Genomic DNA, 23,431 nt, shown 5'->3' on the forward strand with positions numbered 1-23,431 from the left:
AAGCCTCTGTGTAGGTAAAGCCGTATAGTATTTGCAATCTCAGAGGCTGCATGTATTCCAGGTGTGTGTGGACAATCTGCAGGAGCATCTGGAATGTCCAGCAAGAGCTGACTGCCCCAACTGCATCCTGCTGCTTCCCTGCAAAGGGCACACAGTGCAGGGTAAACCCAAGCCCTTCTAAGAGAAGGATCTGAAAGACATGACATCTCTGTTCTACTCATAGCTAGAGACAGTCTGGTATGATACTTCCAGAGTTTTTGCAGAAGGCAACTGGTTGTGTAGTTTCCCTCAGACATTTGGAAAATATATGCATGTACGTTGCAGAAGCAGGGAGAACGGAGAGCTGGTACTACACAATTTCATGAACTGAAATCAGCTGAGCTTTAAATCATGTTTTCCTGCCATGGTAATGCAGTAGAGTGGTATGCAGGACAACTGCCTATTTAGCAGAGGGACATATTCTCTCCAAAGTGCAACACACTATTTAGAAACATAGACAGAAGTTATGAGAAACAAGAGTGAAGTTGTTTTAGAGGGATGAGTCCACGCAACCATGAAAAGTCAGTACAGCCTTCCTCAAAAACACACTGCCCATGACTTATTTAGAAGAGGAGGTTCCAGGAGGTTAAACAAAAATGTATTCATGGTCTTCAGGAGACTGCAATATAGTGAAAAAAAATAACAGCATTGGCTTAAGATAATTAACTTGGGTCATAAAAATAGTTTAGCCACAGTAGGCTATGGATCTACATGAGATCACATTGTTCATGTTTTCTTATACCTAGAGAATTTAGAATGGGAAGCCCAGAGCCTCACAAAGTGAAGCTGCTGAAATTATCCATTAGCACTCAGAAGGTCCAAAAATCTGACTGCTGGACTGTGAAGTCAAAGGACTGCAGACTCAGGGAACCAGATCTCAAGATGCAAGGCTAGAGAAAACAAACTCCACTAACTCCACCAACACCTCAGAAGGGAGCATGACCACATTTAAGCCAAGGTTTACAGTGAGTAACACCAATACCAGTTCCATCCTGGTATAATGTCCTCATATATTAAGCACCACTCATTAAGCAGAAATTAACTCCTACATAAGGTGAACTCCCATTCCAACATCTCCTCCTTCTCTGAAGAACGATTATAAAAGCAAGATTCAATTTTAAAGTACATTATTTAGATCTAATTATCAGCACTGCACTAGATCTGTACCAGACACAGAAACAAAACAGGTAACCGTTATTTTTATACTACAGTCTTCTGGGAGACTGAAAATGTTTCAGTCCACTTAAGTCAGTGTAGCTTAGCAAGATACTCGACAACTGAAATGTCATTATTAAGTAAATAGCTATTTTGTCCCATTCCTTAAGTAACACTTACCATTCACAAATCTAAGTCACTAAGGGCAGGGTTCACATCTGACATAAGAGAGAATAGTTCCATTGCCTCCAGTACACAGAGGATGACACCGCTATCCATGAGGATGTAGAAACAAAAATGTGATATTAACAATGTTCTCCACAAAAAAAAAAAAAAAAAAAAAAATTAGGTTTCTGGTCTTTAAACAGCTCTACATATTGAACTCGATGTAACTGGAGAGTCACCATGCAAGACACACCAGATCAGGCACAAGAACTGGTTTAGATGTCATAGTCAAACAGATACATGGGTAAATAATTAAGCCATCTGACCTATTTGAACAAACTCAAAAGTCAGTTATTGCACATTACCTATACCAAGTATCTTTCTAAAAGCCTTGTATGAAAGAAATAAATAAATATTATTTTTTTTTTAGTTTTGGAAAGGGATAAAAAATAGGTGGAGAGGGTAGCGAGGGCAGGCTGCCATGTTTTAGAGCCTGCTTGGAAACATAATACAATAGGTTTTCCTAGAAAAATGCAACAGTCTGCAGAAAGCAATAGTGACAGACGTTCTCAGGCACCATCCCATCAACATACACTACAACATGCTTAGAATTTTATAGGCAAGTCATATATTTTGAGCAAAGACTATTTTGCAATAGAGAATTAAGATGACCTGATTCTCTGCTAGGCTCAAATTAAAGTGCAATCATTCTTCCTTTCGTTTTAATAGAGGTGATTCAGCAAGCATGCATTCCACTATCCCACAACCTAAGACCCTCAGTCATCTTGCAAAGTCTTCTATTAATATTCTGCTAAGTTAAACTTTACACAGCTCACCGCAACAATGAACTGAATCATTTTCTCAAAAACTGATCATTAAAGGAAAGTCATTCCTGATGCATAAAATGGCACTTGTGCTTCAAGTTTTGTGAAAAACTTATTACTCATTAAACACGGCAGCGCCAGATACTGCCAACAGAAGGCATATAAGTAAACAAGTTTATTATTACCAGAGAAGGACTAGATGCAACAAGTAGGGGACAGACAGGGAAACAAAATGAAAATAAAGCTATCTGTCCAGACCTCAGATGTTGTAACCATTCCTGCAAAATTAATAGCCTGTTCTCAATGAGAGCAAGACCTTGTCAGAAGAAAACAGCAGATTAAAAGAACACAGGCAAGAATACTGTGCAATGCTTAAGGAAAATGAGCACTCTCTTTGGCGTATCTTAGCCTTTGTGTTACTGAGGACGCTGACAACTTCTAGATTATTCTAAACATTCATAAATATATTTCAGGATTCAATGCATATGACATACACAGGAGGCAACAAAGGAACATGGTTTGTTCCACCAGAGGAACACAAGACTGCGGGAAGGTCTAACTGCAGTCTTCTACTCCCTGAAGTGGAGTTACAAGGACATCAAAGCCAGATTGTTTTCAGAAAAAGTGCACAAGTCAGGACAAGATATCACAGTCACAAGTCAGTGCAAGGGAAATTTCAGTTGGACATATGAAAAAATTCTCCACAGTGAGAATTAAGTACAGGAACAGGATACCCAGGAAGGCTATGAAATCTTTTAAATCTTTGGAGATATAAAAAAACTTGACTGAAAAAGGCCCTGAGCAACCTGACCTCACTTTGGGTGGGATGCTGGATTAGTTGCTCTCCAAATGTCCCTTCCCAACAGAATTTTTTATTACTACGTTCATCCACTACTGGAGGCATTCACAGCAGAGAAAATTTAATTTTACCTGTGCTGGAAAGAGTGAAGCTTATGAAAGGATCATTAACCACCCCGAACGCTGGCCACCTTGTCAACTTTGTTCAGGAAAGTAAGAGCCGTAGGTCTTGTCCAAAGACAACCAGTGTTTAATAGTTCATGGCACACACAAAGAGCTGTCTTGCATATACTGCAATGGGATTAGTTCACTAGAAGGTATGCAGACAATTTGAAAATATTTTCAGATTTCAATTCAAACTAGAGTTAAGATTGACTACAGTACTTTTCAGCCTTTCAATTTGTAGACCCTTAAAATATTATCAGACCTCAAAATGGATTCAATCTTTCTATGATTTGCATTTCTTACATACTTTTCATAGATTTAAGGATCCAGAGACCAGAAATAGAAAGCCACTGTCCTGCTCAATACAAATGCAAACTCACAGACTTTAGCTCTTTTACTCTCCATATCATTACTTCAAAGTACAGTGTGGACACTCAGTACATATTCCATCAAAAAGAATATTTGAATGTCGGTGTGAAAATTTTGGCATGTTCCATTAGAAAATAAACTTCTATTACAACTATTACACAAGTAGCAATTACAAGGATCTATCAGAATATTTTGTAATCACACTTCAATCCACAGCAGTATCATGGCAGAAGCTAGTACACAGCATATCACCCTTGTCCAATAAGAACTTTATTATTAAGAGAAAGCATCTCCCTCTGATGCGAGGAAGGGCAGGGAAGAGCAGTACAGGCTGGCCTCCACGTAGGATTCAGATTTTCACGGAGCTGGGATGTGCTTCTGTATCCAGCATCTCTGAAACACACTTGGGTCTCTCAGCACACACTAATCAATTAAGCTAAATCATAAGAAGCTAATTCTGAGAAGTTAATTACTGGTTTGGTAGCTCTGTGCCAACAGCAAGGAATACACCAGTTCCTCGGATCCAGGAGGAATTAATTCCTTCAACCACCATTTCTCCCTTAATCACATTGCCCTAGAATGAGCATCTAGGAACCTTCTTCCACCCCATTACCTTCTAGTCGTTAGAAAGGTCTGTATTGAGGGACATCTTTAATTTTTATCACTCTGTTGAGAAACAGAGTGCCACACTCAATCATCTGACATCAAAAAAGGCAAATACATTTGGATAAATAGTCTCATTTTGCCCAGTAGGACTTTTACACAGCTTGGAAGGTTACTGAATAACTGTCCCTTAGTAATTGGCATGGCTTAGACATGAGCTGGCACAGGGGCTAAGGTTCTTTGACTCAAGTTCTGTCTGTTTTCTCTTATAACAAATCATCATCTCCCCTATTAGAAATAAATAAATTGGGGACTGAAAATACCACTGCCTTTAATTGATGTTCCCACAGCGGTTCCCCCCCCCGCCAAGTCTGTGAGGATACATAGCAGGCACATCCAGAGCAGTACCAGCAGCAATGCACTCATGCCAGACAGAAATGTAAGAGAGAAAAGGGAAGGGGAAAAAAAAGTCAGTACATGAAGAAAAAAAAACAGGCAACATGAGTAGAGCAGGAACTGAAACTTCCTATACTCTCAGGGAGAGAGACTGTGTGTCTTCCTTTCTGAGGAAAGCAAAGATGAGATATTTGCCCTGGCAGCAGCTGTCCATCACCAGGCATAAAAGTCTGAGATGAGATTAAGAGCCCTTTGGCCAATGGACAATAGAGTAAGGTCATAACTGCCCTTAAAATCCAGACCCCCTGGGCAATCTATAGGCAACAAGATTAGATCGGTGGGCAGACAAAGAGGACACATCCCCAGATGGCATGAACTAATTTATTTCTGCAGCACATGCTATACCACCCAAGGATTTGACCTGCCGCAGCTCCAAAACACAGGGTGGGAATTTCTGTTTGGCATATATGTCAGTGAATGCAGGATTTAATTTCTCCTGGCTAAGCAGACATGATGTATTGGCTGTTCCTTTGAGCATGCCATGCCTCGGGCTCCTCAAATGACCTCTTGCTTTATGAGGCTGAGAAGGAATGGTGATAACCATAGCTGTCTTTGGCATAAGAAAACCCTACTTGCAAATACACTGTCAGGAAATCCTTTTTTCAGTGCTAGGTGACCTGAGGAGTGGAAAAAAAAGCAGCAGACTTTTTCCTGTCAGACCAATGTGCAATATCCCTATTCCACTCTCTCCTCCCCCATATAAACCCACCTTATTTACTGTGGTTTTTTTCCAGCCAGCCTCTTTACTATGCAAGTTATTTATGCTGTAGGATTAATTTATGTAGTGAATCTGTTTCACTAGTGGTATTATTAAGCCCAAAGTCTCTTCAACGAACAGCACTTGTCAGCATTGTTTTCAAGAGAGGCCATTCTGTCTGTCCAAGACAAACATGCCACATGCAAGATGCCTTTTCCACCACTGCCATTCAGGCAGCCAGTAAAGCTGTGGAGTTGAACTGTGCTTTGGGAGACACCGAGAGACTGGCTTCATCTGTGTGGCTGTGACAGCAAGGAGTGTCCAGCTTACATCTTGCTCTGCTCAGCACCCAAACAACACACTTCATAAATACGTGGCTGCCTTACCTTTTACTGCACAAAGCAAACTTTTGTCTTTTTAGCCATAAAACTTGAATATACAATCATTTCTATAATTGGATAGAAATTAAATCTACGTATGAATATGTACAAAATGCAGTACAGTTTTAGCTGCTTTTCTGGTTTGCGTGATAAGTCAATTCATTTTCTTATTGGAATTTATGTAAAATACTATTTCACTTGTATCATTTTGCTATGCATCCTCACATTAACATATAATTCAGGACTAAATATTTTTGATCCTGCAATTTTATTCTTCTTTTTAAAAAAAAAAGGTTTTGCAATGTAGTTACTTGATACCCAGTTTTGATGACTTGAGACTTACAGCTGCCTGACAAATTAGTAATTATGCCATATCTTTTTCCTTATAATCACTAATTCATTGAAATAACACAGAAACCAAGGTATTACTTATTCTTGCCTTTCAAGCTACAAACCAGTTATAATGCTGCATGAAATCCCATATCAGATGTGTTTTAACATCATCCACAGGTAACAGAAGTTTGTGTATATATTTTAGTCTCTTAAACAAAAAAAAAAGCTTTTCTAGATTTGTCTCATCATTAACCTGGACATGAAAACCTCCCTTTTACTGTAGTTAAAATCCTGTCTCAACTGAGTTAGTCAGAATTTTGATGTTGATTCACACAGGTGGACATCTGTCTAATATATTAATCAAGAAAAAACTTGAATGTCCTTCTAATTTTATTAAAATTAAATCAGAGAAATTATTCTGGGATTTCTGTTTTCTGAGCTTCATATTTCCTGTTTCTGGAGGGATGGACCAGCAAACTCTATGTGAATATCTCTTGCTGCTAGCAAAAGCAGACAACTGAAAAGCACAATAACACAGTAGATATAAAATCTATTCAGCCCCCTGGATCACCATCTGTTTTCACTGTAAGTTCTTTGCTACTTGCACCTTTAAGTCAATATTCAAGAACCAGAACTAAAACTAAGTGTATTTAAAGAGATCATATACTAACATGGCTTCATAGCGGTTTTAATTAATACATTTTAATCCCTTCTTTATCAGAATATAATCACAGATACTCACAGTGACTGACTTATTGAAGGTAACCCTGCAATTGCAACATTTTAAAATAATCTCTAAAACTATGGGTATTTTCTTCATGTGATATTTTAAGTTTATCAGGTTACCAACAACCAGATTCACTGGGATATAAAATAATTTTTGTGATTCCACTTTCTCCAGCAATACTTGAAGCTCCGTTAACCGATTCTCCTAATTTACAGCATTTAAGAGATCAACTGTAAAGAACCCTCAGATTTAGTCTATCTCTTCAGGTCTAAGATTTCTATTCTTATTTCTCCTTTGAAAGTCCAAGGAATCTGAACTGTCCACTCACTCACACAGTTGCCAGTCTGAGAATGAAGACAGTACAGCTGTCCTCCTGGAACACTGTGTTACAGTCACTGTGTCTGTAAGTTACATCTTATTTAAAAAGATACAGGAAAGTTACAAAAGGAAAGCAAAAAGGAAGATTGCAACAGAGGGGTGATTCTATGTTTAAACTTCATTCACAAACGTAAACAGGAATTTTGATAAAGTTCTGAAATAGCAAATAAAAGTTCTAAAGCTTTAAATTAGAAATAAAAAATAAAATAAAAAATGTGTTTGTGGCTTCAGTAAAGGCACCATACTTCACTCTTAGATTTCTGCCCCTCTTGCAGGGGACAACAGGTGAGCAAGGAATTTCAAGGATACAGATGAGGATTGCTGGTAATACTCAGTACATCAGAAACAAATGCTAAATGACTTGATGTTCAAAACTGGTTTCTCATGCAACTCATAATCATACCAAAACTTTCTCTGCACATAAACAGTAATATGTGCATCATTCTCCATATGACAAGGCTGAACCCTTTCCCAAAGAGAAATAGCACATTTACCAGCCATTTCAAGGTCTAAATTGCATAAGTTGCTGTATATCCCATCCTCTTTACAAATTGAAATTTATTTTCTCTAATAAAACCTCTTATAAAACCTCCAAGATACAAGGATCAGATCATTCTTGTCACTGCTAGCCAAAAGTCTTTCTAGCATTCATAGAAAGGTTCTGATGGATTTGAAGATTTATGCACATGCTGACCAATCTTTAATTATTGTTAAATATACCTTTTAGCACTACCAAAAGCAAACTTAAGAAACAGGCTTGTCTAGTTAGGAAGATCCTTTTCAAAACTGAAGTTCTCATTAAAAGAATGTAAACCTGTATCACCAACTTTAATATAGGAAAACTACTTAGGTAGACACAGCAACTGTAAGAACAAATCCTGAGACATTTATCAGGATGAGACCTAGAATTTGAAAAGCCTGATCCAAAGTCCAGTCAAGTCAATGAGGAAACTTCTGATAATCCTGATTTACTTTGGATCAGGTCCTGAAAAATACTACGATGCTAAGAAGTGGCTTTTACCTTTTATTAGCATATTCATTTGTGCAGTTTTCCAAAAACCTTAAAACAAACACCTAATGTATGCTCAGAAATGCTCCTTCTGCTTTTAGTACAGCAATCTTATTCTAATCAGATTGTTAAACCAAAGTCCTAAAATATAGCAAACTTCCCCAATTTTCAATCCTCAGAGAATTTTAAAAACACAAACCTGTTGAAAGATCATTTAATCTGCATACACTGTTAAACTTTAAGAAAAATGTGCACTGGAACCAAAACAAAAACTCTTGAGAATTTCACTATCCCATTTCACTTATAGAGGTTATTGTTCATAAACCCAGAGGCTATCAATTGCAGAGCTTCGGCAACATTTAAAATAATAAATATTTCATTCAATATAGCACGTACCTGATTGACACTGAATAGGATTTCTGCTCTTTATAAATGTTCTGACAGCATTACATGTCAGCAAGGTTTTCACATAGCAGTTCTGGATTTGTTTTCCTTCTTTCCTTTATCTCTGATTCTAAAGCAGCTGTGCCCACCACCACTTAGTCATCAGATCTCAAATATGAATCTTTTCAAAGCAACGTGATGCCCGCTCATCAGTGCAAGATTACACAGATACTATCAGTGTTTCCTTTCCCTGTGAAGGCAAGACCTAAACAGAAGTTCCTCCTCCTCCTTTCTGACATAACAAGCTTCTGAATTTGTCGTTCACTGCAGTTAAAGCTCTTACATGACTGAATCATTTTATAAGCCAAGCATTCTCGTATTTAGCACAGAAATATGAATGATTAACTAACCAGCGATTCTGGAACCAAATACTGACATTTTAAAAAGCTAAATCGAACTTTTTATATCTTTGTTGCAGGAAAACCTGAAACATAATTAACATTTGCTCTGATCCAGCAATGTACTCATCTTAGACATTCTGGGCAACATAATTAATAAAATACTTTGACATTGTTTTTAAACATCAGATGCATAAACACAGAATAGGAATGATTTTTTTTTTTTTTTAACTACATTCTTTTTCAAACAGCGGAAATTAACGGAGAGCCATTTAAGGTATTAAAAAAAAATTTAAATTGAAGACATGCAGCAAGGTCCACTTCTCAATTATACAATGGGATTGCTTTCAAAATGCTTGATTAGTTGCACAGCATTAACCTAGTTTACTCTGGGGAAGCTCACATGTTTGTAAATTTGCTCAGATAAAGCCTCATATTATTCATTCTTGCATTTTAGACCCCAAAATACCTCCAATTCTACGTAACCTTCTGAAATGTCTTGTCTGAGTTAGGAGATTCATCTGCTGTCAACACATGCAGCTGAAATAGTCCTGCCCCCTTTGCTATCAACAGCTTCCCTTGTTCTTCTACCAAACCCATGTAGTATTACTATCCACTCAGCCATTCCCATAATTACTTCATGCTAATGCAGTTTTTCTCAGCATCAGATTTGCCTTTCTACCTTGTTTCTATGTTCTTTTCCTTGAGTCTCCCCATCTCCTGTCATTACTATTTTGCAGATCCAAACACAGCCACTTTTAATCTGAAATTCCTTTTAATAGATAAAGACTTTTGCAAGCTACAGAGGATTTAAATCTCTACTGCCAGAACTTCTTGATTATTAGTTCTTATATGGAGTCAGACCTGTGTCTGTTCAATCCTATTTATGCCTATGGTAACTCTTAAACACTGTTTAGGGGTAAGGTCATGTTCCCTACCATCCTCAATACTAATGGGACAGGAATGTAAAGGTTTACTGCTAAATACTACAGAAGTGCACCTTACTTGCTTGCACATACAAGGGCTGCTTTCCCCTCACGTCCTGATATTGCCCCTAAACCATCTACACCAGGCCCTGATTCTGCAAGTTGCTTTACTCTAAATACCTGACCCTTGCCAAATCTCCCCTGTATTTTCAGCAACTGATCTCCTGCCCCTTTCTCAAGACAGTAACAGAGACTCTATTGCTAAAGGGTGCCTTATCTTCCACAATGGATGGCAGAAACTTTCAGAACCAGGAAGGACAGAGGGGGTGCTACCCATACTCATCAGCAGAAGTTAGACTTGTAAAGACATCAGTAGGGTCAAGAGATCCTTATGACTGCCTTTTACCCATGAAATCCATGGGAAGTCAACTAGTAAAACAGACACCTGCCTTTTTTTGGGTAAATCTACCAGAAACTACAGCAGTCCCTGTCGTCAGTCACATTACAGCACACCAGGTTTCTGCAAAAGAAAACTGTTCCGTATTTGACTACCTTCAATAACTTCAAGATGTGTTGCCACAGGCATATCTAAGAGCTAACATACATGTTCTGCCTGGCAGACAGCCCTGACTAAGATTAGAAAAATACATGTGCACCTCTCCAGAAGTGTCCACAAAATGCAGATCTAAAAGGGGAAAGGGGAACAAGGACTATGGATACCAAATAAGCTTAGGAGCAGCATTAAATAGTTACTTGTGAGTTGAATCTTTCTTCTACATTCAGACCTTCTCTCAGGAGCCACAGCTGTTTTGGGTAATATAAACAAAAACCTTCAATCAAGGCAAATTAAGATTGTATTAAGGATTTTATGTGTTAGATAACCAGATGGAATAAAGAACAACTAGATAAATGATCAGGAACAGGTTTGCAGTAAGCAAAGAAAAAGAAGTCAAGTTCTTTTCTCTCCCTTTTATATATATAATATATATTAATGCTTCCTAAAACAATATAAAATTAAAAGGCCTTTAATTAATGTATTTTACTAATAGGTTTTTCTGGGCAGTAAGCATCAAGACAGGAGTTTCCATGCATAGAAAGGGATGATTAGAATCTGAGCTACAACAGTTTGTAACTGAAGCAGTACCTTTCTAGCAGACGTATGGAGCAGCTAGGAGGAGCCTTGAGACAATACACAAGACAAAAATAATTCAAATAAGATGTAGCTCAGGATGGTTTGCTCCCCTGTGTGTACAAGTGCGTGAAGGAGAATACATTAGTGCCAATAGATTCAAAAAGCAGTTCCTTTAGACAAAGGTGTTGTAGTGAATAAATTGCATAAATTTACTTACTTCATAACCCAGGCCCATCACTGATGAATGGATAAATTCTGCCTTGTCCCAGACACAGAGTTACTTACGTCATTGTCACCTAAAATTATTCAAGGCTGAGCAGGTCCTGGGACCACAGGATTCATCATGCCAATCATATGGTGTGTGCTGTCTGTATGCTCCCCAAATAAAGTACCAAGCTTTCTTCTCAGCATTTCCACTATATTTAGCACCCCAGGTCTCACAGTCACAACTTGGCTTTCTAGCAAATTCACGCTATGTAAGCAATTTGAAGAGTGGTTCGACTTGAGGATTCACCTAACAAAGAACCTTTTTACCACCTCCCACAAGTTTTAAAGGTGTTATAGTAAAAGGATCACACTGAAGGAGGAGTGAAGAAAAAGGGCCAGAACAGAACTGCAGAGGGAATCTTTCTGGACAATGTTCATCAGTGGTTACATGGTCTTTCATACCTATTATTAAATCACTGTGGCAATGTCCCTAAGGACACCCACTGATAGCTGTAGAAAAAAGCTACGCAATTTCATCACAGTATCTCACATACCCACAAAAAGATGTAAACTTTAATGAAAAGAAGGATGTAATACTAAATTTTCAAAAATAAATAACACAATTATACCTAAAAGAATTTGAAGTAAACTACTCATCTCTGTATTATCTTGGGCAAAGATATATTCTCCTCATCACCTGTGAGTATCCAGTGGGTGAATACCTTACTTTCTTACCACAGCTTTCACCCTAGTGCCATACGCTTCATTCCCTAACTATTACCAAAAGAAATGAAAAATCAGTATCGCAAGGAACGGCTTATTTCCACTCCATAGAGAAAAGCTTTTGTGAAAAATTACCAGTCTTAAATACAGCCACCTGGTTCAGGGCTCCTAGCTTCAAGGTGAGCAGGGGCATGTCTGGATGCTGCAATACATTCAGATTGCATTCAGTGCTAGCTGCAGGCTCTGAAGGTTCACTCTTTCGAAGCTCAGCTGTAATGATAAGCAGCTCTATCACAGCTTTAGGGAAAGACCAATAAACATACAGAGTCCACACTGCTAGGGATTCATTCTTGCTTGCATTCCAAGGAATCTGGTTTTATCCAGGTCTCTTATCTAGTAGGCTGGAATTAAAGAAAACCATTTCTAATGGGTTCATCCTCTAGAGAGAGAAGAAAAAAAAGTCTGAAGTTTTAGATGTTTTGACATACATTAGGATCCATGATTGCTGTAGTATTTTATTCTCTTTTCTGTTAGTTGCAGTCTTGGCAGCATACAGCTAAGGTTAAAGGCTGAAAGTCACTGGCTGAGCATGTGGAACTTGTTTCTTGACTCTGTGCAAGAGAGAAGCCTTTCTTCCTCCAATTTACCTCATCCAATACAGGTTCAACATAGGTGATTCTGAATTCAACTTGGTTTTTAAATGTAGGAAATCTGAGTTCCAAAACTCTTATATGAATGATACATGAAAAAATAAACAGTATCACACATGCAGTATAGGAGGTTTGGTCTGCTGGGTCCAAAGGATTTCCCCTACTGCCACAGCTCAAACTCCCTTCTGCCCTTACTTAAGTCTCTCCGGATATAGCTCCCACCCATGTCTCACGGTCTTGCAGCATCTTCCCTTGGACCTCTTGGCCTTGAATATACTGCTATAGTAGAAGATGTCTGTTAGGACTCATATGTCCTGAAGTAGCAATTAAATTGTTATAAATAAATATCAATTTCTTTCTGAAATCATAGCTTACTGATTGATGCTATGAAGGAGGCAACCCTGCTCTCCCAAAACCAAAACCAGACCTTGTTTCTCTAGCCTTTCTGCTTTCAGAGAAGTTAATCTCTAGAGATGACAGAAACAAAGCCCTTTCCATAATATGAATTCTTTTTTACCAATACACACCCATGGTCAGGTCGCAGAGGAAGATTTTGTTTCTTGCTGTCCTGGAAATAAATGTCTGTTTCCCTCTTCTCCTCTTCACTTACCTCCTATGCCCTCCAGGGCCTCACACTGCTACTTTTTCCCTAAAAGAATTCCTCCCTATGCACTGCAGGGCTAAAGGCAAGGAATTTATTTCCCATCTACCCTACAGTTACACTAGCCACAACTCTCTTTTCAGGAGGATCTTAGCAATTCCTCTTCATTTAATCTAGTTACATTTAGACTACTAGGCAAGTTCAGGATAAAAAAAAAAAAAAAAAAGGTATATATAATCAATACAGAGTAGGAGCCCTCAGAGAAGGCTGCTTTCCATAAAGCCACAAAGAATTAGCAGAGATTGTTAACTACCTTAAATATATTGGGCAGGTGATATGAAATGTGAACCATGCAATTACAGAAGACAACTGCTATGAAGGACATGACTGATGTCATACACCTGTTTATTAGATTTACCTAAGCTTGCAAATGATTGCTGCCTCCTTTTTTGCTGTGATTTTATGGGAAAGTAGGCAATACAAGGAGAAAGAATAGTTGGGCAAGACAGAGAAGGCCTGCTAGCTTAAAGCCATCACTAATGAAGTGGCTTTGGTATGGGTATGAAAAATAATTGGTTACACCCCTGCCCTTCAATAGTATTTCAACAGACATCAGGAACAGCTGTCCTTAATTCAGAGTCTGTCTTACAACTAATATACTCAAGCAAACTGAAATATATTTTCTTTCCTCAGCAGACAACCTGAATCTAACTAGCAAAGCAAAGTTCAAGTTGCAGGAGATAATGCCAGCGGAAGAACAAGAGAAGAGAGAGTTACAAAGCCACCTGAAGTGGCTAAAAGGTTCCCAAAGTATTTACAATTGAAGTAACTGAGCTTTATTCTTTGATCAATACAGATACTTAAAAACAACTTGCCCTTTGAGGAGTCTGTTTAAAAAGAAATCAAACCACTACAAACACTACACTGGTAAAAACTCCAGTTTCTCTTTTCAATGTTACCACAAAGAAGCAGATAGAAAAAAATGATAATTCTTCCCACGTATCTTTTTAATTCACAGTTTTCTGAATCAGATCTCATTTTTCAGCAAGCTTAGTTAAACTTCTCCTCAAATAATCAGTATTCAGTGGCAGCAGCTACTGGTAGACATCAAATTGGGTCATCTCTTGTCTGACAGCTCACTGCCATCACCTGCAGCAGTGTCTCTCCCTTGTCTTCTTGGGACAACATGGTCCCTCCCTGTCCCTTGTGCTGACCCTGGAGCTCACCTGACTGTACTGGTTTTGGCTGGAATGGAATTAATTTTCTTCCTAGTAGCTGGTACAGTGCTGTGGTTTGGGTTTAGTGTGATAATAATGTTGACAACACACTGATGTTTTAGTTGTTGCTAAGTGGTGCTTAACCCAAGCCAAGGATTTTTCAGTTTCTTGTGCTCTACCAGCAAACAGGTGTACAAGAACTGGGAGGAAGCATGGCCAGGACACCGGACCTGAACTAGCCAAAGGGACGTACCATACCATAGAACGTCACGCCTAGTATATAAATTGGGACAAGTTGGTTGTGGAGCAGATCCTTTCTTGGGCGTTGGTCAGCAGGTGGTGAGCAATTGCATTGTGCATCACTTGTCTTTTCTGGGTTTTTATTTCTCTCTTTTTGTTATTATATACCTTTTCATTACAATTATTATTTTTTTTATTACTGTTATTCTTATATTTTAGTTTAGTTACTAAACCGTTCTTATCTCAACCCATGAGTTTTACTTTTGTTCCAATTCTCTTCCCCATTGCATTGAGAGGGGAAGGAGTGAGAGAGCAGCTGCGTGATCCTTAGTTGCTGACTGGAGTTAAACCACAACACTGACCCAAGAGAAGTCACTTCAGCTTGGGAACTTCACAGAAAGCTATCCCAGCAAAAGGAGAATGAGGGAGAGAGGGATTTTCTTTTTCTTCCTTTCCTTTTTCATCTCACTGCTGGGCTAGTAAAATGAATCTACTCCTCAAGAGGTCAGACAGATGGTAAACCAAGGGAAAGGCAGGGCTGCACAAGCATGACTGGGGGAGGAAAAACTACTCCTTTGCCTCACTGCAAAGTTAGATCAGACGAGTTCCTTTCTTCCTGCAAGGAGGACTTGTAGATACAGCCGAGACACTGACTGGATAAAATTAGAGGATAAAATCAGATTCAAGTCAGGCCACATGTCCTGTATGCACTCCTCTTCCCCCATCATCTCAAACTGTGGAGGAGTCGGCCCCCTGCCCAAACTCATTAAGAACCATTAGGTGTCCCTCTTCTCCTTGCTCCCCAAGCACACCCTCCTTTGCCATCCAGGGAAGCAAAGCTACAAATATGATCCAGCAAGCGAGCAGGCTGACACGCAGCAGGAGCCAGCATGAGGTGTCACAAAAACAGCGTTAGGGTATTCATTGCTAGGAGACTGCACTGGATGACCTTTAGATGTCCCTTCCGATGAGAACTATTCTGATTCTATGACTCTCTTCTCTGGTGCTTGGAAGGCCCTGTTGCCACACTGCACTGGTGTGTTGTTCTCCTACAGGACACTCCTGTGCTCACTTCAGTTTCACTCTACACCAGACTTCTCCCACTTCTCAAACCATATCCCTTTCCTAACTTTCTAGCCAGCTGATTCATAACCAACATCCACTCTCCCAAAAGAAGTGCCTTCCTCCTCCTATTCCCATCACCTCATAGAACAGAGAAGGGATACTGATTAAAATTTATGTGATGGGAAAAAAATCAAAACCAGTAAACAAAAAAAAGCCATCACTTTCTCAATGAAACCAACAAATAGAAGAACTCTAAAACAGTTCTCCATAATAAATGCAATAATAAAATGTAAAATCATATTCAGTGGAGTCATGAAACAACAGCAGTTATGTAGACTGCTGTTTTACTGAGAAACTTTAGAGCTGAGGATCTCTGATGCAGAGACAGAACATTTTGGAAGGGGTTAAAATTCCTACAGTGGGGACATGACTTCTGCTTTCTCTCGGGAAAGGAGCTCCAGATTTTCAACAGAGGGGACAGAGGACCTAGTATATTTCAAGATTAATCAGGTTTGCTCTTCATCCAGCATCACTAGGAATACATCTATGCAAATAGGCTTTAAATGTAATAGAAGTTTAGAGAAAATCTGGTGCCAGTGTATTATCACAGAACATGTTCTTTTCACCTATTACCTCGTTAAAGAAAATGTAATGGGGGAAAGGGAAGTACAGAATCTGATTTGCTTGAACTATTGAAAAAATAAACCTTCAATTTAAAAAAAAAAAAAAAAAGATATAATCTCAAAGAAGTCTGGCTATCCAGTTGAGGGGATCAACAAGGATAATCAGCTGGGTGACTGGCTGCAGTTTCACGCTTGCTCTGTTGAACTCTGCCCTGTCTGTTGCCTGGTTTCTCAAAGCTGGAAGAACTGGACTTAGATTCCCTACTAGAGAGTGACAGCAATGGGGAAAGAGAGCAGCAGCAGTTAAGCAACTGGACCACTCCATTTTTAAAAATTGCCTAGAGCTACATAATAGAGTGGTAGAATAAAATCCAGTCTTCAGAGTAATTAGTCTTAACTGGTTTATCCTTTTTTTTCAGAAGGAGCCTGTTTCTTATGCTTTAGCATAACACTTAATTCAGTAAGGTGTGGTGCCAGACAGTCAAGGGAATTGCATTTTCAGCACTCCTGTATTCATTCCCGGAGCACAGTTCAGGGCGAGGACTATGTGGACTTCCAAACTACCATGTACCTGATGTTTTTAGCCTAAGTGCTCATTAAACAATTTTGTTGTAAGTGTTTATGGTCAACCTCTGTTCTAAGCCCATGCTTTTATACTATGTGCGGTCTGCAGTAATTTCTCTTTGACTGTTTATTTGCCCAATACATAAAAAACACTGCTTCCCTGGTCAGGGTAGCAATCAATCAGAAGTTCTTTTTACTCTTCCAATACTCTGCAAAAAAGCTCCACGCAATTTTTGTTTTTCTCTCAAGCTTGTATGAGAAGCACTTGTCTTTTTAGTTGCCTCTTCCCTTGCTTACTTTTACACACAAACACTCATAAGCAGATCAAAACTTCCCAGATTGTACTTGCATTCAGAGTGGTCTCAGAAGTAGCTTCCCATGTTCCAATTATTATTAAACAAAGGGGCACATCATTGTTCCCACTTTCAGCCAGAATGGAAAGCCACTAGCACACCCATCATCTTCAAGGAGATTTTTACCCAGCCTTGAAGGATGTGAAAAGCAAGAAGCAACAATGGTTAGTTTTCAAAGGCCAGCTTCCATCTAGAAGTCCAATAACGCAGAGTGCACTTGAAAGAATCAGAGCCTGGACACATAAAATCAGCACCCAAAATTGAGAGAAACCTGACATTTTAACCTTAATCTCTTTCTGTCAGTTTACTCATCTGCAAGATGAAGGACAGAGCTCTGAGAGATCCTTAAATGAAACCAGGAGGCAGGAAGAAGATAGAAAAAGACATTCACAAAATCCACAGGATTGTGAATACTGAAAACAGCAGAGACAGCAGTCATTTCCTTCTGCTGTACCAGTTACGAATGTAATAAAGAGGGTGTTAGAGACTAGCAACAGTGGCTCTAGTTGAGTGCAAACAGCATTCCTACTTTCCTCTCAAAGCTATTTTATCTTGAATAGCCAAAAAATTCATGAACATTAGAGACATTTCACCAATTAATTTCCCTTTTTGTCAGTCTCTGTCTGGGCAGCATTATGAAGATGTAATGATAGGAATTAGGTAGGAATTAGGAAGGAATAGAACAGGCCTCTCAATAGAGACCCACGCCTGAACAAATTTAACACAAAATAATGACTCTATTCAATTATTCCATACAGATGAAACCTTTATAACATGCAGACGACATCTGGCTAGTTCATCTCTTTTGAGAGATTTAGAGAAAAAAGTCAGAAGTGTGTATATATGAAGACACAGTCAAAAGAAACAAGATCTAAAAATGCATCCAGTCTAGGGCTAACAGAGAAGTTGCCAAGAAGACAATACCAGATTCTACTGCCTGAAGAAGAAAGTAAAACACCAGAAATGGATTAGGGGGAGAAATATGGGGATAAAAGGCACAGATATTCACCAAGTTGCATTTTTTTTTTTTGTGATCCTGCCCATGAACTGGAGAACGAAACTGTCCTTACTTCTCCTGCCTCCCCCCTCCCTACCTGCAGCATCCTGAAATTTATTCCAAAGTCTCTAGTTTTATATATATATATATATATATATATATATATATATATGGATTTTAAATTGTCTCTGGCAACACTTCAATCTAGTGGGCACTGAACACACTTAAGAGCCCCACAGCCATTAATTTTCTAAATGTATTTAGATTTACCATATAGTCCCAGCTTGTTTTATATTAGCAAATACCTCTGAGCTTCTGCAGAGCCCAGCCCACTTCTTTGCTCCACTGACAAAGCATGATTCCATGCAATTGCAGAGCCCACTACAAAGTAGAAGAAAGCTTCAACGAGTTCTCACAAGGGTGGTCCATGTGAGATGAGAGCAAAGGAAAAATTTTATCTTCCCAGCAAGAAGCAAAAGGCATGCAAGGATCTTCATTTCATGATCTTTTATCTCAAGTTTCTCATCAGATCTCTCATACATGACACTAGAGGGGCACCATCTAGCAAAGCTGAATTAGGATCAATATTTAAAAGCACTTATTTATTTTTTTGAGACGTTAAACTTGAACACACTAGGTCCTTTAACTATTGGAAGTACATATGCTCAAAATGACTAGAGATCTTGGGAACTGTAAAGTTTAAACAGTGACAGCATTTAGGACAACGGAATAGATTTATAGAGAAGGAGGCTGGAGGGAAATCATTCTCTCTTATACTCTGCAGCACATGTTTCATGTTGTAGAACTGAAAAGCAGATGCAGCTCCCTGTATGTCTCTGACTAAGTGACAGTCACGCATCTCCTGGGACCACAAATCTAGAAGTATCAATAGTCTGTGCCATGTTGCATCTTTTCTGTGCTGATTTCTACTTCAAGCAAACACTGTATCTGTTGGAAGATCATGGCATTTAGCCAGCTGCTGAGGTGCAAATATGAGAGTGTTTTATTCCATCTCTGTTTTGTCCCTGCGCTCACTACTGAAACTTCAGCGGGTGCAAGAACCAGGAGATCTTTCTTTGGCACTTGCTGAATTGCTGTAGTTGTCACAAATCCAAACAAGAACCCACTCTAGGGCTAGTGTGCCTCAGGGAGGCTCTCACAGGCCAAGGCAGCAGACCTTTCCTATGAATGCTCGGAAAGGTATGAGCCTATCTTTGGTAGCTACCCTTCAAGGCTGATGGCTATTGTAGAAGTACCAGGAGGAACTGAGTGAATACTGCTGGTTAATCCGCTCTCCTCCAGATGTTAAACTAGAGTTTTTAGAAGTGTGTTCAGCACTGAAAGAAGAGCCTGTAACTCTGAAGCAGGCAGATTTCTATACAATGTGTTTGCGATGTTCAAATTATTTCTGCCAATGCCTTTTGCAGTCTTGGAAGAAAGAGAAAGCCAGCACAATGAAGGATGCTTTTGTGTAATTTACATAGTTAGTTTCTGGTTGATACTTAAACTATTTCGTGCACATGCATTGTATATTCTGCATCGCTAACCAGCAAATTCAATTGAGTATCTAATTTGTTAAATGGTTTCCTCTGTCAGGAGAATGTTCCCACTGTAATAGTGATATTTTATCCTGTCAAAAAAATGATTAGGCTAAAACATCTTAGTAAATACCATAAACTACCCAATAACATCAAAAATTGAAGATGTACAAAGGCTATCCAATTACTCAGGAAACTTCTAAATTTTCAGGTAACAGAACTCATTTTCTGCTTGAATGAGTAATCAAGGAAATATAATTTTCTTTTATATTGATCACAGTATAAGGCACAGCCTAAGGACAGGAGCATAAAATGGTCTATTACATTTTCTTTATTAGTGTTAGAAAATCATTTTCAAAACTATTTCACTGATTTTTTTTCTGCAAAAGGAACCTCCTTTCTAGATATTTTTGTGACCTGTCTCCAAATTCTTAGCTGTGTGAAACTGTCTCTGGTGGAAGGATGTGATCTCTCTGAGAAGTTCTGTCCTTGATGAAGTCAGTGGAAGTCTTGCCATTAAATTAATCAGGGCTAGGATCCCTATTTCCATATGGGATTAAACTGCAGGACAATTAGCTTTCAAAATCCAGAATAATCCCAAAACTTCATTGACTAGGCTTTATTTGTGCCTAAAATAACCAAAGAGCAAGCACAAACAGCATACTTGGGTTTCCAGAATCTAAATGTCCTGAAACCAGTTAGCTGAGCTCACCAAAACAAAGGAGATTTTATATCACCCTAAGAGGTTTTGATTTGAAGGCTGCTTGTAGACTACACTTCCATGCCCCAGGGAAACTAAAACCACCTCTGGAATGCTAAACTGCTGCTAAGAGGAGCCCCAGCAGTGCCAACTTTCTTTCTCTTGACTGCACCCACTTGCCAAGGTCCACTCGTGTCACAGGGTGAGTACTTCAAGAGTGGAGCACTGTCAGCCCAGACTCCACTCTCATTAGTGAAACAGCCTTGATTAAACATGTCTTCCAGAGCTGGGATACCCTAGTAACATGTATAATCAGAAACATCATCTTGAAGGTGATCCAAAGGTAGCAAAAATATTTTTCCCCAGAAGTCACAATTCATAGCTTTGGGGCAATGAACTGTTTTACCATGACATAGCATGCAGTAGGACTGGACTTGCCTACTACTTACTGACTTTCATTTTCAGGAAGAAGAAATACATGTAATACACCTAATTATCTCCTGACTCCAACTTGCACTCATTTTGATTTTTACTTCATTATAGTTCCTTCCAATTTCCCATACCGTGAAAGTGGATTAGTCTTCTAGGACAATTTATACAATCTTAATTGGAAAAGCACACTGTAAGTACTTTCCATGTTCTGAAATATGAGATGCTTAATCTAGATACAAGTTTGTTTAAATGACTTTCTAAACTGTGAGTGTTTGCTTATTGCCTTGTAAGTGATCATAAAATATTCTACATAGTTTGTAATCCCTAGGTTTCTTTCACAAAAAGCCTAAGGCATGTTCCTTAATAAAAATGCCTTTCCTGTGGATAAGAATATAATAGCTATCAATAATAAGTGAGAACCTGCCCATAGGCTAATATTTCCTAGTTTTTCTTTCTTCTCTTAGTAATAAATTTGAAGCTCTTTAGTACATTTACAATGACAGTAACTGGATGTTTTTCATCCAACAGGTCATGTTCCCAGAAGTACCATGAAGAACAGTGAGGCAGAGATAAGAAAGATACTGAACATTTTCTTATAATGAGAAAGAAAATTTCGCTCCTGAACACTTCGAACAACTTTGCATCTCTTACAATCATCATTATCCAGCTGCACCTAAAGATGCACCCAACTTAACAATAAGGCTGCTTGAAGCATAAAATTAAACATATATATATATACACACATATATGTATTTTTAACTTGCTTCTACATATAGTTCAATATAGAATTCTAAGTATAGTTCTGCAAGAACAAAAGACATTCACCTAGGTGTCCCTCCAAGTTTTTGCATCAGCAACTGGTCCCTTGTAATAATTTCTTCTCCTTCTACCTCCTTTCAGACACAATGGAGTGGGAGTCATGAAAAAGTGCAGATAAATAGGCAAGAGGAGGAGGACTTCCTTCTGAATACTGCTTGCTTTTTTTAACATCCAGCCTCCCAAAGGAAGGATGGCAGTGTAAGAACTCAATTAGGGAACCAAATGCAATAAGCAAGTAAGTAAAAGGAGTCTATTTCAAAATAACTCTCTGAATCTACATCTAGATGAGATTAGCACTGCAATTCTAGAAGTGCTATTGAGCAAACAACCATCCCTCTCACATTTTGTACTTTAAATGGCTTAAGGAAAATAAATATTCTGATTTTGTAATATGCTTTGAATTAGATATTTTTTAATTTGTCACACATGGAAAGAATGCAATTACTAATGAATTCATTACATGAAACTGAGCTACTGAACTGAAGTCTATCAGGAACTGCTCGACGTCCAAAGGCTATCCATTCATTACATTTAAAGCATGAGAAAAATACATGTAGTTCTTCACAGCTATATGATGGAAAGCTTACCAAACATAGGTTCTCTCATGAAATTTGACATTTACTTGCATGCACTACCCTGGATCAAAATAATCCAATCACAAAAATACACAAGAACTAACAAATAGCTCCTGTACTATGATTTATGTTAACCACCATTACAGATATTAAAGGCATATATTCTTGGGGCCTCAAAAACGCCTAATTTGGTCCAAATATTTAAGGCAGAGACCACAGAACTGAAAGCATGGAGTCAACATAAAATATGTCTCTAAGATGGGAGTGCAGCAGAATTCTAGGATTTCTGCAAGACAACTGGTCGGTGAAGGATAATGTCAGAAAGTAAATTGGAATGTAATTAGAATTCGAGTTCCTGATGTTAATTCCTCTCTTTAGGGTTTATGTATATTCTTCACCAGCTTTAAACAATGAGAACATATGGGATGAAATCAATCACTTTAAGAGATTTTTTTTTTTCCAGTTTGGCACCTGTTCTTCTGGAATACATCCTTTTCCTACTTCTGTAAATTATTCGGATTCAACAGCAATAGGAATGAACCTCACTGACTTCCTGGCAATTTCAAAAAGAGCTGGTGGACTTTGAGAAGACATTGACATGAACCCTAATATCACTGCTGGTGGTACCTGCAGTTTGAGGTCTCTCTCTCTCAAAAATTTGACCTGAGCAGTCAGACAGAAGGAAAAATTTAACAAAAAAAGATGGCACAATTACTTCATTTCCTGAGTTTTGAATTCCCATCTCTGTGTTTTATCCCCTAGAACATTTTCTCTGACCAGATCCACAACTACCTATTTATTTTACTTTTTTTTTTTTTTGTAGGTTTGCTTTCTTGACCATGCTCACAAGATATTTTAAACTCCTCTATATGTTGTGAGATGAATGTTAGAAAGATGTCATAGCAATGGGTGTTTGTATAGAAAAATTGTAAGAAGGACTGAACTGGGGCAGAACAGTGAGAGGAGAGTTGTTTAAGATTAACGTAATTATAGACACATCCTAATAATCCTACTCATAAGGTGTACCTGTTTACTGAATCTGGGGTCAGTCTTCATCTCTCTACATTCCATAGCAAAAGAACCTGTTTTGTCTTTAAGCTTAAAACATCCACAATATTTTGAACATCTGCAATCTCGATACAAATAAATAGAAAAGTAATGGGAAAGAGAGCTAATCTGTCTATATTAC

At 38.5% G+C, this 23,431-nt stretch overlaps 1 protein-coding gene across 1 annotated transcript in view; it reads right to left on the reverse strand.

Moving 5' to 3' along the window:
* Positions 1 to 23,431, reverse strand: part of ESR2 (estrogen receptor 2) — a 58,642-nt gene that overhangs the window by 34,434 nt on the left and 777 nt on the right. The window lies entirely within an intron of this gene.

This window comes from Athene noctua, chromosome 6 (genome assembly GCF_965140245.1).
Source record: "Athene noctua chromosome 6, bAthNoc1.hap1.1, whole genome shotgun sequence".
NCBI lineage: Eukaryota > Metazoa > Chordata > Aves > Strigiformes > Strigidae > Athene > Athene noctua.